At 40.2% G+C, this 14,575-nt stretch overlaps 1 pseudogene; it reads right to left on the bottom strand.

Moving 5' to 3' along the window:
* Positions 1 to 10,991: 10,991 nt before the first annotated feature.
* On the bottom strand, positions 10,992 to 11,522 carry LOC130868204 (apoptosis regulator BAX-like; annotated as a pseudogene).
* Between the last annotated feature and the right edge of the window lie 3,053 nt (positions 11,523 to 14,575).

Here is a 14,575-nt window from a genome sequence, read left to right as displayed (position 1 = left end):
TCCATGTCCCTAACCCAGAGAGCATATTTGTATATTTGTATGTTTGTTATGCTAACCATTTTCTGAAAGTAACAAACCTATCTGAGGTGACCATACAAAGTAAAAATCTGGCATAAACACTAAAAGCAACATACAGATATTGCTTGAGAGCATTTGTTTGTTTCTTATCTGGGTCAGTTGTGGTCAGTTAGAGTCAATGACTTAATTTCTTATAAAACTCTGTTAATGGTTTCTGTAAAGTATCCCTCATTCCTTTCCCACGTGGTGCTTTTTCTGTGCTGCTCAATAAAACAGAGCCAAAGCCCTTTGTTAGGCACAGCAAGACAGATGCACACAAGACAAAGCAGAATTTATGCAGGCACAGATCCAGACTCATACAACAAACATTACAGATAGTCAAAACCCATAAGGTCCAGAATACTAGAGGACATAGGACAAGAATTAGACAGTTCAAATTGGGCTGGCTTTTGATTAAACTACTCCAAGAAGTCTTTGATTTCTTGTTGGTGCCTCTGAGTTTGTCACTAATACATTTAACTGATGCATTTTGGTGCCTCATATGAGGAAGCTCTAATGTGGTTAATGTACGCACCTCCACATCATGGTTGCTATAGAAACCTGTTACCATGGCAACTGTGATAGCTCCTTAATGGTGAAGAACGATCTGATGAAAAGAGTGTTTCTCCCTAGGGCACTGGACAGGTGTTAACTATTGTTAAAATCTATTAAATTCACTATTCGTGTTAATGATAAGTTCTTTATTTTCTTATTGTAGATACTCCTTCTGATGTTCATTTTTCCATATATAAGCTAAGATATTGGAGATGGAACACTTTGCTTCCCTAAATGACAGCTGTTAGATTCTTCTATGCTGTTCTGATTGCCTTGAACAAAGGACAATCAGTCAAGCAATTGGTTACCGTGCCCTTATTCCAGCAACTGGCATTTTGAATGCTGCACAGATGACTTGAGCAAACTACACAATGACACATCAAATTTCCCGAGTTCCTGAAGGCACAGACACAGCCAGGGCTGCTTGAAATTCTTAGTACCAAACTTTTTGTTATTATAAGCCTTGATAAGGTCTCGGTGACCTTGCAATCTTTTCTATCCCTGGTGCCCCAGCAGAGGGACTAGCGTGACTGGTGGTAAGGAGACAAGGCTGTGGCTGGTACTAACACAAAATCCCATTTGGATTCAAGGTGTAGTACGACTAGTGCAAGCACATATCTTCATGTATGTTTAGGGTGTGCTTTGATTGACTTGAATACCTTTTTCTAACACCTTTCTCTGGATCACCTCAGTAGCAGGTTCGAAAGCCATGTTCAGGTTTGGTGAGCAGGATAGGGGATACATCTGTCTTGGGATGCCTTTCTGTGTGTTGAAACACGATATCTAATACTCCTCTCAAGTAGTCTTTCCTGTACCTTTGCTATCACGGGCTAAATTGGTAACCCGAATGAGTAAAACTGCTTGAATGCATACTGGAACATGGAATTTGGAGGGGCAAGACTATGTTCCCGGGCCATGGTCACTCAAAATGGTTCCAGAATAAACTGTGCTTTATTCTCTTAAGAAAAAAAGGAAGAACGTTGGAGACCGAAGAAGGGCAGTGACAGTAGAGGCGGTAGAGTGACGGCGTCAGCTTCAGCAACAGCTGAGCGCCAGGCAAGCCAGGCTGCTGAAATGGAAACACAGCTGTGAGGTTGACAACAGAAAAAAAGGCAGCTGAACAGATCAAAAGAGCAGCTGAAGAAGGCAGAAAGGGGCTGACAGAGGTAGCGAGGACAGGGAGCTGAAGAACATAAAGGCCTAAACAGCCACTGCAGGCCCTGATTATTGGAATAAACTGGATAGAAATGCCGAGCCTTTAGGTCAATACTTTCAGACATCTCAGACTGGCGAGCTGTGACGCAGAGTTCTGTTAAGGGCCGAGAGATCCAGATACGTAGGCCTCTACAGGAATTTAGGAAGCCAGCTCCTGTTCAGGTCTCAGAAATCACCACGTCCTAGACCAGTAGAAGAGCCGTATCACTGACAAGGCTGAGTCCTACTACTGTGGCCTACACAAGAGGGATCACACTAATAAAGCTAAGAGTCAAGCCTGAAAACAATGAAAGGACTGATTAGTAACAATCGCAGCCCCCAATTCCTGTGTGTGTCCCAGATGGGTGCTGAAATACACACAACATTGATGAGAAGGCCTTCGGAGCAACTTGAAGCTTTTGTTTACATTCTTCAATGGTCACTAAAAACACATTATATACAACACCCTGTCAACTTACTCAAAAGTCATGATTATATTGTGTTAACTATGTCATGATTATATACGTTAAAATGTCAAACTGTCTAGTCTTTTTTTGTTGTTTATGGAATTCAAAGTCAACCTGTGTTGGGAGCACAAAAGTCCTTGTACTCACAGATAAGCACTCAGGAAACTAGGATTGTCAAACAGGCAGGTTATCTCTTCCTGTCCATACCTTGCTCTCCCATGCTGCCAGAAGCAGGACCAGAGGTGGCTAATAGGTTTAGACAAACTCTGCACTATCTGTATGGCCTGGGGTAACCCTAGGCATCCACAAGTAGGACCAGAGATAGCTATAGCTAATAGTCTAGGTAACTTCTGTGTTATATGTATTACTGCGACCACACCTGATCCCCTCTCCAGGCCCTTAAAATAATACATGTAGCTATCTGTAGACCCCACCTTCATGGAAGAAGTACCATGCACTTTGAGAAGTAAATATGTCTCATTGTGCACATGGTACTGTGTTACACCAGAAAACTTCTTTTCCAAATGTGCCGTGCTCTAATATGCCTAAAATAAAACACCCTGTGTCAGACTTTAGAAGTTTGAACCAACACAGCTACTAAGTTGTGTTTAACCAGATTGCTTTCATGCTCATGCTTTCATAACTCTGCTGGTTATGGCATTTGCCATAGCCTCCACATCCTGAACAGAGAGTAGTAATCTTTATAGTAGGGCTGATAAGGAGAGGTTGGTAATTAACAGTACCCAGTATATGGTTGTAGGGAAATAACATGCTGAAATAAATGCATGTCTTAAATAAAAAGAAATCCAGCACTCCCTAGGACCAAGAATTGACAAGGAATTGCAATAAATTAAAAGTTTCTGAACAACAAATGAAACAGTTAGTTAAACGAAAAGACAGCCTACAGGGTGGGAGAAAATCTTTACCAGTATACATATGATAGAAAATCGGTACCTAGAATGCATAAAGAACTACAAAATATTCCTAAATAACAAAGAACAAAACAGTCCAACTAATAAATGGGCTAATAAATAAACAGTTCTTAAAAAGTTAATGACAAAAGACCAATAAATATGGGGAAAATGCTTATCATCCTTAGCCATTAGGAAATGCCTACTGAAACTACCACAAGACTCTGTCTCATCCCAGTCTGAAGGGTTGTCATCAAGAAAACAAATTACAAAATAATAGTGGCGAGGATGTGAGGAACAGCAACAATTACCCACTGCTGCTATGAATATAAAGAAGTCCAACCACCAAGAAAATAGGAATAGAGATTACACAGAGAAAACAGAGCTACTCTGTGATATGGTTATTCCACTTCATGTTCTATACCCAAAGAACCCTAAATCCCCATGCCACAGAGATACTTGATACACAGAGATACACCCATGCTTATTCCAGCACCATTCATAATATCCAAGATACGAAATGATTCTATAGGTAAACATCAACAGATTTATAGGTAAAGTATGGTACATATGCAGATGTAGTTTTATTCAGTCAAAAAACAATGAAATCATATTTACTATAAAATAGATCTGACTGGAGATCATTATATTAAGCAAATAGGTCAAATTCAGAATGACAAGTGTCACTTTTTCTCTCATTCATTTGTGGATCCTAGATTTTATATAGGTACATAAAACTCTCTGTGTGTGTGTGTGTGTGTGTATGAAATTAGAAAAGAGGCCAGTGAAAGGAGGTATGGAGAGTAGGGAGAGTATTTATGGAGGAGGAGGGGCAATACAAAGTGTATTATGAAGTTGAAGGAATTATCCTTATGAAACCCAACATTATATACAATGAATATATGCCAAAAATTTACAATTGTGATGATACACTTTTATAAAAATACCTCCTATTCTAAGAGACTTGAACTGGACCTCACAGCAAAGTTAATAATATACCTTGAGGTCACTTAGCACAGCCTGCTGTCCTACTGTGTATACTGCCTGTTTATTTTAGCCCACTTGTAAGTGAACAGTGGAACAAAAAACCTTGCTTGAATTCCCATGTGATAAGCTTTTGAGACATAAGCTAATGTATAACTTTAATTTTAAGATATATATTATCCTTTGCCTCTGACCCAGTGAGCAAATGCATGTCTGCATGTTATGGTAATCATTTACTGGAAATAGCAAACAGGGCAAAAGTGACCTTATGAAATAAATATCTGGTATAAATATTAAATGTAACACATAGATATTGCTTAACAGCATTTGTTTCCTAACTGGGCCAGTTGCAGTCAGTGACTTAAGTTCTTGTAAAACTCTGTTAAAGATTTCTGTAAAGTATCTATCGATACTTCCCTGGGTGATGGTTTCTCTGCTATTCAATAATTGTAGAATGAAGCCCTTTGTAAGGATAGTCAGACATCAGGCAAGCATAACTAGACACACAGCAGATGTTGTAATATGAGCGGCAGGGCTGAGTCTCTGGCACCTGGCCGCCCACATTACAACAGAGTGGCGCCCCACTTTGGGCGCCAAATGTGGTGGCGCAAATGAATGCAGACAGATTATATAGATATATACAGCTTTAACAAGGAAATAGACTTATAGGACCACAGGTTCCCGCGGAGCACTGGAAAAGCGGAGCAAAAGAAAAGAGCTGCTGGGCTCACGCCCGGCAGATTTATCCGTAAACATTAGCCCGAGGCGAACACGTCCCCAATGGGTGGGGCTATGTCCCTACAAGCAGACAGATTACAAACAAGCCAGAGACAGTAAGCTAGAGACAGACGACATGGGAAGAGAAGTGGAGAACTCAACCTAAACTCTCGCTTGGTCAAATTAACCCCAGGGGAAGTGCCGAACTTTATTTCCTTAATGCAACACCAATACATTTTGGTGCCTATGAGGCTATCTTTGATGGAGTTTAACTGGAACACAGCATTTTTGAAAATAATAGTTAGCTTTTAGTTTGTCAATTTTAAGCATACCCAGCTATGTCCCATAAAATAACCAAATGGGCCTAATTATTATTATGGTTTTCCAGGACTCAACATTTTCAGTTTCATGGCACCTTGTCTTTCACCTTTCCCAGTGCCATGTTCTCAGACAAGTTTTTAATTGTGTATATGTGTGCACACATGCGCATGCACACGTGTGCAGGCGTGAGTGCAAGTACCCACTTGTGCCATGCCGCACATGTGGGAAGTCAGTGGACGAGTTGTGGGACTCAACTCTCTCCTTCCGTTTTGTGAGTCTCAGGGTTTGAACTCAGGGCTTCAGGCTTGATAGAAAGTGCTCCTGCCCACTGAGCCATGTCATTCTCTTAAACTAGCATTCTAATACATGGGTACTGAATGGTGGTCTAGTGCATAGCTAGATCACAAATGGTGCTACTGACTCGTCAATAGGCATCTAACCTGTCTCCAGTTTTAGGATTTTGTAAGTAATGCTTTTATGAACATTAATGAATAAGTATTTTCGTGGAAATGTTATAGATGCCAATCTGAGTCCCAGGAGACCCACTGGATACCTGTTGAAGTGTACAGTTTCTTATATTCCATTGTTCAGGTTCTTGTGTCCTATGGAAAGGAATTGGACTAGAGACACACAGTTAGAAATTGGGACAAAAATAGTATATTTATTTATATTTTATAAGTGTGTGTGTGTGTCTGTGTGTGTGTGTGTGTGTGTGGTGTGCTTGTCTGTTTGTGCCCTTGGAAGACAGAAGATAACATCTGGTAGCCTGGAACTGGAGTTTCAGGCAATTGTGACTGATCTGGTCTGAATGCAGGGAATCGAACCCTGGTCTTTACATGATAAGCAAGTAATGTTAACGACTGAGACAGTTCTCCAGCCTCTGAGGCAGTATTTAAAGAAAGGGAAAGCAGTCCTGGGAGTGGTAATGGGCTAGAGCTGAGGAAGAAGCATGCGTTTGAAGGTTGCTGGGCCACAAGGCGTATGAGTGTTTACTCAGATAGTGCTCAGCTCTCCCACATTTGTATATGATAAACTATTTGCATGCCTGTTTGTTACAAGAAGCTCAGGTGAGGAGGGGCTTATAGGCTTTCTCCGCTAACTGGATTCTTTCATATGGCAATATTCCCAGAGCTTGTTCCAATCTCTGTACTCCTGCCACTGACACATACTGTATTTCCCCTGGGGTGTATATTTCACGAGTTCAAGAGCTGGATCATCACGGGGTACATGTAGGATTGACATTGCAACTAAGTGTCAAACTGATTACAAAACATTGTACATTTTTATTCCCATAAACCCTGTAGAATTTCATGCTTCACAAACTGGCCAATGCTCATTTACATTCAGTCTTTTAAATTTTGGATGTACTCGTAGAATGTAGTAACATCATTGCAGCTTGTCTTTTTGAGCAGTTCTTCGGTGATCAGTGGTGCGCTATTTCTTTTCAAGTGGTCATTTCATTTCACATAACTGTATCTTTTACAGAGTCTGAATTTAAATATTTCCTCTAATTTACTTAGGGAAATGTACATTTTTTATTGTTTGGTCCAGCATTCTATACTCTAAAGACAAATCCTCTAGCATCGATATGATGTTCAAACATCTTATCCTAGCTGCAAATATGCCTTCTCACTTGTTCGGCTGTCAAAGTGCTCAGCGTTGGGGAAATTCTTACTTTGCTTACACGTAAATTGTTGTTTTGATGTCTTATTTGTGAAATTTTTACCCAGTCCAAGAGGAATAGGATTTGCTCCTGTATTTTCTGCTGGGTTTTGTATAGCTTTGAGGGTTAAAAAAACTGTTTTAAAATGCATTTTCAGTTTTAAATTTTCTTTTGGTTTGTATGAGTGTATATGTGTGTAGTACATGTGCTTGTTTGTATGTGTGTGACTGTGCACACCGAGGCCTGTAAGAGAGGTCGGAAGACATTAGGTACCTTGCTCTCTAAGCCCTTTGTCTTAGACTTTTTGAAGCATGTTCTCTCGCTAAGCCTGTAACTAAGCTACTAGCGGCCAACGAGCACCGGTGGTACTTCTGCCTTTGTCCATAGCACTGGGATTGCGGCTCTGTGTTCAGCAAAGCGGGTTTATTTTATGTGGATGCTGGGATGACTATTACCCATTGAGTAAATCTCTTCAGTCCCATTTTTTGAGTTTTATGTTAAAATCTATGATCTATATTGTGTTGACTTCTGTATATGGAATAATATATAAGTCTCAGTTTGCATCTGGGGATATGAATATCCAGCTGTTACAACATCATTTTGTGAAAAGACTATCCTGCCTGTTCTCCATTAATTTACCTACACCATTTTCCAAAAATTAATGTTCGAATATGTATTGTCTGTTTGTTTTTCACTTCCTTATTCTTTGCCTCTGATCTACTTTTTCACTTTGAAGCCAGAATTAATTTTGGAGTGTGTCATTTTTATAAAGATTCCTGAAATCAGACAGCGTTGTTCCTCTGACTTGATCTTTTTCAAATTTATTGTGTAGTATAGGCATTTGCATCGCATACAAATTTGGGAATTAGACTGTTGATTTATTTTTTTTTAAGAAAATGTCTGCTAGTATTTTTTGTGGCAGTTATGTTACATCCATAGAACGGCTGGAAGAGAAATGATAACCTAACAATGCTTTCTTGCAACTCACAGATGTGCTGTCTTCTACTAAACGCTTATTTTCTATTTTGTAATGTTTAGCGATATGTAGATGTCAGTGGGCAGACTATTGCTAACCATTTCCTACTTTCTGCTGCTATTGTAAATAGCAGTATTTTTTTTCCCGGTCCTGTGGATCAAATCCAGGGTGCTTTACCTCTCGGCTACATCCTTATCCTAGTAAGTTTTAAGTTATAATTGTGATCTATTTTCCTTTAATTTAATTTCAACAGCCAAATGCTTGACAGCAGTAATGAAGACCATCTACGGTTAAAATCTCAGGGTACTTGCCGATGAAAAGGTAATTAATAAAGGCGCTTTGTTTTGGCCTTTTAGATTCTTGGCAATATATGGTAATTAAAGAAGAAAAATGTCAGAGTCGATCCAATAGATTGTCTCTGAAAAAAAGAATTGTTTTTCAACAATTAAGCTTAATTATGTGTGTGTGTATGAGTGCAGGAACACACAGAAGCCAGAAGCATCGACCCCCTCCTCCCCGAGCTGGAGTCAGAGGCAATTGTTAGCCACCTGATTTGGATGCTGGAAATCAAACTTAGGTTTTCTGCAAGAGCGTTATTTGTGGTTAATTGCAGAGCCATCTGTATAGCTCTGGAAAAAAATAGTTTCTAAAAGAATTTTTAAATTTTAAAAATAAATACTTTCGGAATTGAATGTATTGATTGTATGGTGTTCCTTTTTTACCCTTCATCAATTTGCGTTTATGAATTTCTGGGATCTTGGAGACGGGGAGAGGAAGAGAGAAAGAGAAGAAGGGAGGGTGAAGGAGAGAAAACGTCAAGGGAGGGGGGAATAACATCTGGGGTTTTATGTATCGTTAATATATGTATTACTGAAGCTTCCAGCTGTGTTTTCTGTGTAAGGGGGATGATATAGGAATACATGCGGTTAATTATTGTGCATCATGCCAGTTTGCATGGGTTCCTAACTCATACAAAAACAAGATTAGGGTGGTGAGTGGTTGTTTTTCCCATCTCTTTTGGCTAGCATGGTTACCATGGTAACACAAGGACTGCTGTGCTGTTTGTTATGGCGCAGATAGACTAGAGCCTCCATTTAGGATTCTTACCTGAATCACTTATCATTAAAACAGCTGTCAAACTTGCATTTCCTACGCTGCTAACCCTTCTAGAATAATCGGTGTAATGTTGTCACTTTTCTCTTATTTAAAATATACTTATCAATGAATTTATTAATATGACTCAAACTCCCATTTTTAAAGAATAATCCCATTATTATCATTATATGTTTTGATCCACAAATTGTTTCAGATTTGCCTAGTAGAAACCCCTCCAAGTTGACCTTAGTGTCCACTTGACATTTTCTTAGAAATAATTGATAATGCACTTTGCTGGCGGAGCCAGAGCTTTGCCTGAAGTAGCAAGGACTACCCGGGAGCCTAGGTATGAGAATTTGAGGAACAATTTCACCAAAGTAAAGCTTAATGAGACCAATGAGTGCACTAGACTTTCTTACAAAGCCCAGGTTAGGGGTTACTTTCAAGGCAAAATCACACCCCGTTGGGAATGGTGACCTCATGGAAGCTGCATCATAAAACTGCTTTAAACCAGCCTTTTATTTATCTTAAATACTCTAGTATCTTGTAAGATAACTTGCAACTAGGAGAGGGATTTTACCTAGAATCCCCAGCCCAGGGTCTCCAGACCCTCCCTAGCGAATGCCAATAGCTGCATTACCATCACCAAAAGGCTGGCTAGCAATGTATTGTTCTGCTCTGGTTGCCATGGCTACCGAGACAAAATCGAAGATGGCATCTTTCTGTGACCAGAGGGAAAGAAAATCACAACACAACAGTCACCCCGTCTGTACAGGCTTCTCAGGCTGCCTTCTCTCCCCTCTCACTCAACCCCTTTCTGGGACATTATGGGCACAGCTACCAAGACCTCATGTTTGACACCCCCATTCTTTCTTCATCACCTCCTACCTGCACTGTACTGAAGAATATCTTCTTCCTACATGCTACTGCCAAGGGAAGATGGAGCTACCTGATATTTCATGCCATGGATTGCTGAAATGAGTTTACACACATTAAAGGTATTTTTTGAACAGTGCTAGAATTATTCTCTATGTAAAGTTATAAGTTAGGTCATAATTGAAGTATTTTTCTCCTTGTATGACATACAAGCACGTACAACATATTGCTTTATTTTTTTTCAGTTTATTCTTTTAAACATAAAATAATGAATTTAGTTGATATACTTATGTATCGTTGTACCTTGCTTATATTCAACTATTTACTACTCTTCCCCTCTTCTCTTGCCCACTTCTCCCTGGTTCTTTTCTGCCCTGGCAAACAAATAGTCCGCCTGCTTCCAAAGTCCTGTAGAGTTAAAACAGGGCAGTATTTTTCCCTGATAATGGGTTTATTGGCGCCATCTTGTGACAGAATTATGAACTGCAGCATGAACACAAGTGAATAGAAATGGGGGGGGGCACTTTGAACCAAGCCCATCCTACACAGATTTCTAGCCGTCTGGTAGAAAGGGAGAAGAGTTCCAGTATAAAAGGGTTGCTGTCAAGACTCCAGACCCTCATGTTATCCAGAAATGAAAGTTCTATGTGGAAGCAGCCAAAAGATAATTTTTGTTTTGAAGTTTCTAGATTGCTCTATACATCTATGTAAACAAAAATCTGTCTCTGTGACTTGTCATACTTGATGTTCCAATTCTGTAATTTATATTTACTCATTAGCTGAACTTCTACTATAAATTCCTCTAGTCATTGGTAATAATGAAGTGTTTTAGCATGGGAAGACTAGCATGAATGTTAAATTCGTTTGCAATGTTTTCAATTTTTTTTAAAACAGTAAATTAATTTCCTTCCACAAGTCCTTGAAAGGAAGTTAAATTAGTTCATTTCTTATTGTCTTTATTGGTTGATGCTATTTCTACAATGGATATTTTAAATGTATTTCAGTTATTTACTTCAAAGTGAACCTGAGGTTTATTGTTCCCTCCCCAGGCCACAATTCCCAGCCAGACCAATAATTACAAAAATGAGAAAAATGTCTATCCCCTCTCCCCATTCATCCCAGAAAAAATACCACAATGTATGAAGAAAAGACACAGTGCAAGGCAGTGGACGACCTCAGCCTATTTTCTTCCAGATGGTGAGTGAGGCATTGAGAATTCCAGATGCAAAAATTGCCACCGTCAGCCATGTGAGGGACCAAAATACAAGAGGAGGCCATTCCAGTCACCCTGGTTTTTGGAGCCAGATAGCCACTCTAGGAGGAAGTCCAGTGTCAGCTCATGGTGGTTCTGAGTAGCTTGGACCCCTTACACAGGACTTTGAGCATCAGCTTGCTACCAACTCAAGTTACCATCAGCAAACATGTCCATTGCCATACAGAAGAAGACCTCTGTGTGTGTGTGTGTGGTGGGGGGTGGAGGTGGGAGGAGGTCTGAGGTCTGTATGCACAGCAGCAATCATCCTCTGCAGCTCCATCTTGCTGTCCAGCTCATCTCCAATTCGACTGAGACTGTCACTCAGTTTCCTGGTGGACACATCCTGGGGTGTCTGCTCCAAGATCAGCTCAAGTGTCTCCCCAGTCATCCTCCCAACTTGATACTGGATGAAACTCTGTAGCAAAAAGGCCCTTGCCTTCATGGTCTGATCAGAGCTGTTGGCCTGTGACCACTGAGCTGTTCCCCTGACCAGCCCATCACCCATTACAGCCACTGCCTATTTCAGCCATTTTATTTGACATTCAACTTGCTTGATCTTTGTGATATGGGAATTCCTTTAGCTTAGCTTCTGGTCTTTTGGAGGCCTTATTGTAGTAGGCTTAACTGATACGTTCTTTGTCAACCATTTCTCAAAAGTGGATTTCCTCTTAGGGAGAAATGTTTTTACACTGCTCAGACCGAAGATTAGAGTTTCTTACTACGATTGCATTGGTAGCTCACCCTCACCCTTTTACTAAATGGATCTTGACCCATCCAGCAGGTCCAGTTATCCCAGAGTCCTGAAGAGGCGCTATCTGAAAGAACATGGGCAAGAGAGGGGAAGGAGACCAAGCAAGATTCTTTTGTCAAGGTCTCCTTATTGAAGCAAGTTTTTGTCTTAAATACTCCTCCAGTGGGGAACTCGGGCAGGGGGAAGGGAGAAGGAGGAAGGAGGAAGGGATTTGGCAGCTCAGCAGGGTAGTTGCAAGGTCAGTAGTTAGAACACCTGCTGTTAGTGATAAGCAAGGAATAATGGGGGCAGTTTATGGTGCTTTTTGGAGCTTGAGTCTCTAAGATTTACACACAATGTTTTAGTTAACTTTAGGTTTTTATCTTTAGGCCCTGTGAGAAAGGAGAGGTCCAAAATAGCCCCTAACAGGATCTAGAAAGGTGTGTTATGTTTTTAAGAGAGGGTGGTGGTTAGATTTGGTGCCAACTTGACACAATCTAAAATCACCTAGGGGTCTCAGTGAGGGATTGTTTAGATTAGGTCAGCTTTCAGGCATATCTCTGGGGGGTTACCTTGACTATTTGGAATCCCCCACCCATCATTGATGGTACCATTCTCTGGGCGGGGAATCTGGGTTATTTAAGAGAGCCCTTAGCTATGGATGTAATTTAATTAGCTGTTTTGAGTTCCTGCTGCCTTGACTTCCCCTAAAATGATGGATGGTAACCTGGAATTGTGAGCCAGATAAACTTTATCCCTTAAATGTTTTTTGGCAGGATCTTTTCATCACAGCAGCAGAAAATAAATTAGGACTGTTATACATGATTAGCTTCTATACAGAGAGGGTCCTCCACTTTATTACTGGTAGCATTTCTGAATTATTGTGCTAACCTTCCAACTTTAAAAGATGTACAATTAAAATGCCACTTTTCTCTCATTCAGTAAGAGTGAAATTGCCATGTTATATATAAGTGAATATTAATAACATTTCCATAGAGATGAAAGTCTTCTGTATCTATCTTGTCCAGAAAGTACTTACTAGCTACTTGTTGAATATATGAAATGTTTTGAGTACAACTGAAGAACTAAAGTTTTTAATTCCTTTTACTTTTTTTTAAAAAGAAAACAATCTTTCTTTATTTTACATACCAATCCCAGTTCCCACTCCGTCCCCTCCTCCCATTGCCTCCACTTCTCCACCCCCACCCCCATCCACTCCTCAGAGAGGGTAAGGCACATTGCTTTGGGGAAGGTCCAAGGCCCTCCCTAATGTATCTAGGCTGAGCAAGGTATCCATCCAAAGAGAACAGGATCCCAAAAAGCCAGTACAAGCAGTAGGGATAAATCCTGGTCTCACTGCCAGTGGCCCCGCAGTCTGCCCCAGCCGTACAACTGTCACCCACATTCAGAGGGACTAGTTTGGTCCTATGCTGTTTCCTTCACCGTCTGGCTGGAGTTGGTGAGCTCCCATTAGCTCAGGTAAACTGTTTCAGTGGGTGTCCCCATCATGGTTTTGACCTCTGCTCATATTCTCAGTCCTCCCACTCTTCAACTAAACTTTGGGAGCTCCGCACAGTGCTTCATTGAGGGTCTCTGCCTCTGTTTCCATCAGTTGCTGGATGAAGGCTCTTATGCTGACATTTAAGATAGTCATCAATCTGACTACAGGGCAAGGCCTAGAACTAAAGTTTTAATTATCTAAATATAGCCCACATATGATTAATGCTTATCTATTCTGTTGGACAACAATAGCTCAACACATTTTTCCATACCTTACTTTTTCATATCTCAATACATCCCGAGGTTACTACATTGTAGTAGAGATAGGAAGTTCTTCTTGCTTACTACACTTGCACAATATGCCAGGATATAGGTGCACTATATTCAGTCACTGTATTATTGGAAAACATATACCATTCTAATAGTCTTTCATTGTTACCAATTGTTCTGCTGGGAAAGACAATGTTCTTATGCCATCCCTGTCCTGTTTCTGCATTGTTTCATTGAGATAGGCTCTTTTTAAAATTATTTTTATTGAGCTATATATTTTTTCTATGCTTCCCTCTCTTCTTCTCCCCTCCCCTTCTACTCTCTCCCATGATACCCATGCTGCCAATTCACTCAGGAGATCTTGTCTTTTTCTAATTCCAATATAGTTTAGATCCTCATTATTGTCTAGGTTCTCTGGGATTGTGAATTGTAGGCTGGTTTTTCTTAGCTTTATGTGTAAACACCACTTATGAGGAAGTGCATACTATATTTGTCTTTTTTGGTCTGGGTTACCTCACTCAATATGATGTTTTCTAAATTCATCCATTTGCCTGCAAATTTCAAAATGTCACTTTTTTCTTGTGTATAGTGCTCCATTGTATAAATGTGCGACATATTCCTTAACCATTCTTTGGTTGAGGGACATTTAGGTTGTTTCCAGGTTCTGGCTATGACAAACAATGCTGCTATGAACATAGTTTGAACACATGTCCTTGTAGTATGATTTAGTATGTAGCATCCTTTGGGCATATACCCAAAAGTGGTTTATTACTGAGTCTTGGTGTAGGTTGTTTTCTAATTTTCTGAGAAATCGCCACACTGAAATCCAAAGGGGTTGTACCAGCTTGCATTCCCACCAGCAATGCAGAAGTGTTCCCTTTACCCCACAACTTCTCCACCCTAAGTTGTCATCAGTGTTTTTGATCTTGGCCATTATTGCAGATGTAATATGGAATCTTGGAGTTGTTTTAATTTGCATTTCTCTGATGACTAAGGATGTTGAA

This window comes from Chionomys nivalis, chromosome X, assembly GCF_950005125.1.
Source record: "Chionomys nivalis chromosome X, mChiNiv1.1, whole genome shotgun sequence".
Lineage (NCBI taxonomy): Eukaryota > Metazoa > Chordata > Mammalia > Rodentia > Cricetidae > Chionomys > Chionomys nivalis.
This window is presented reverse-complemented; position numbering and strand designations above follow the sequence as displayed.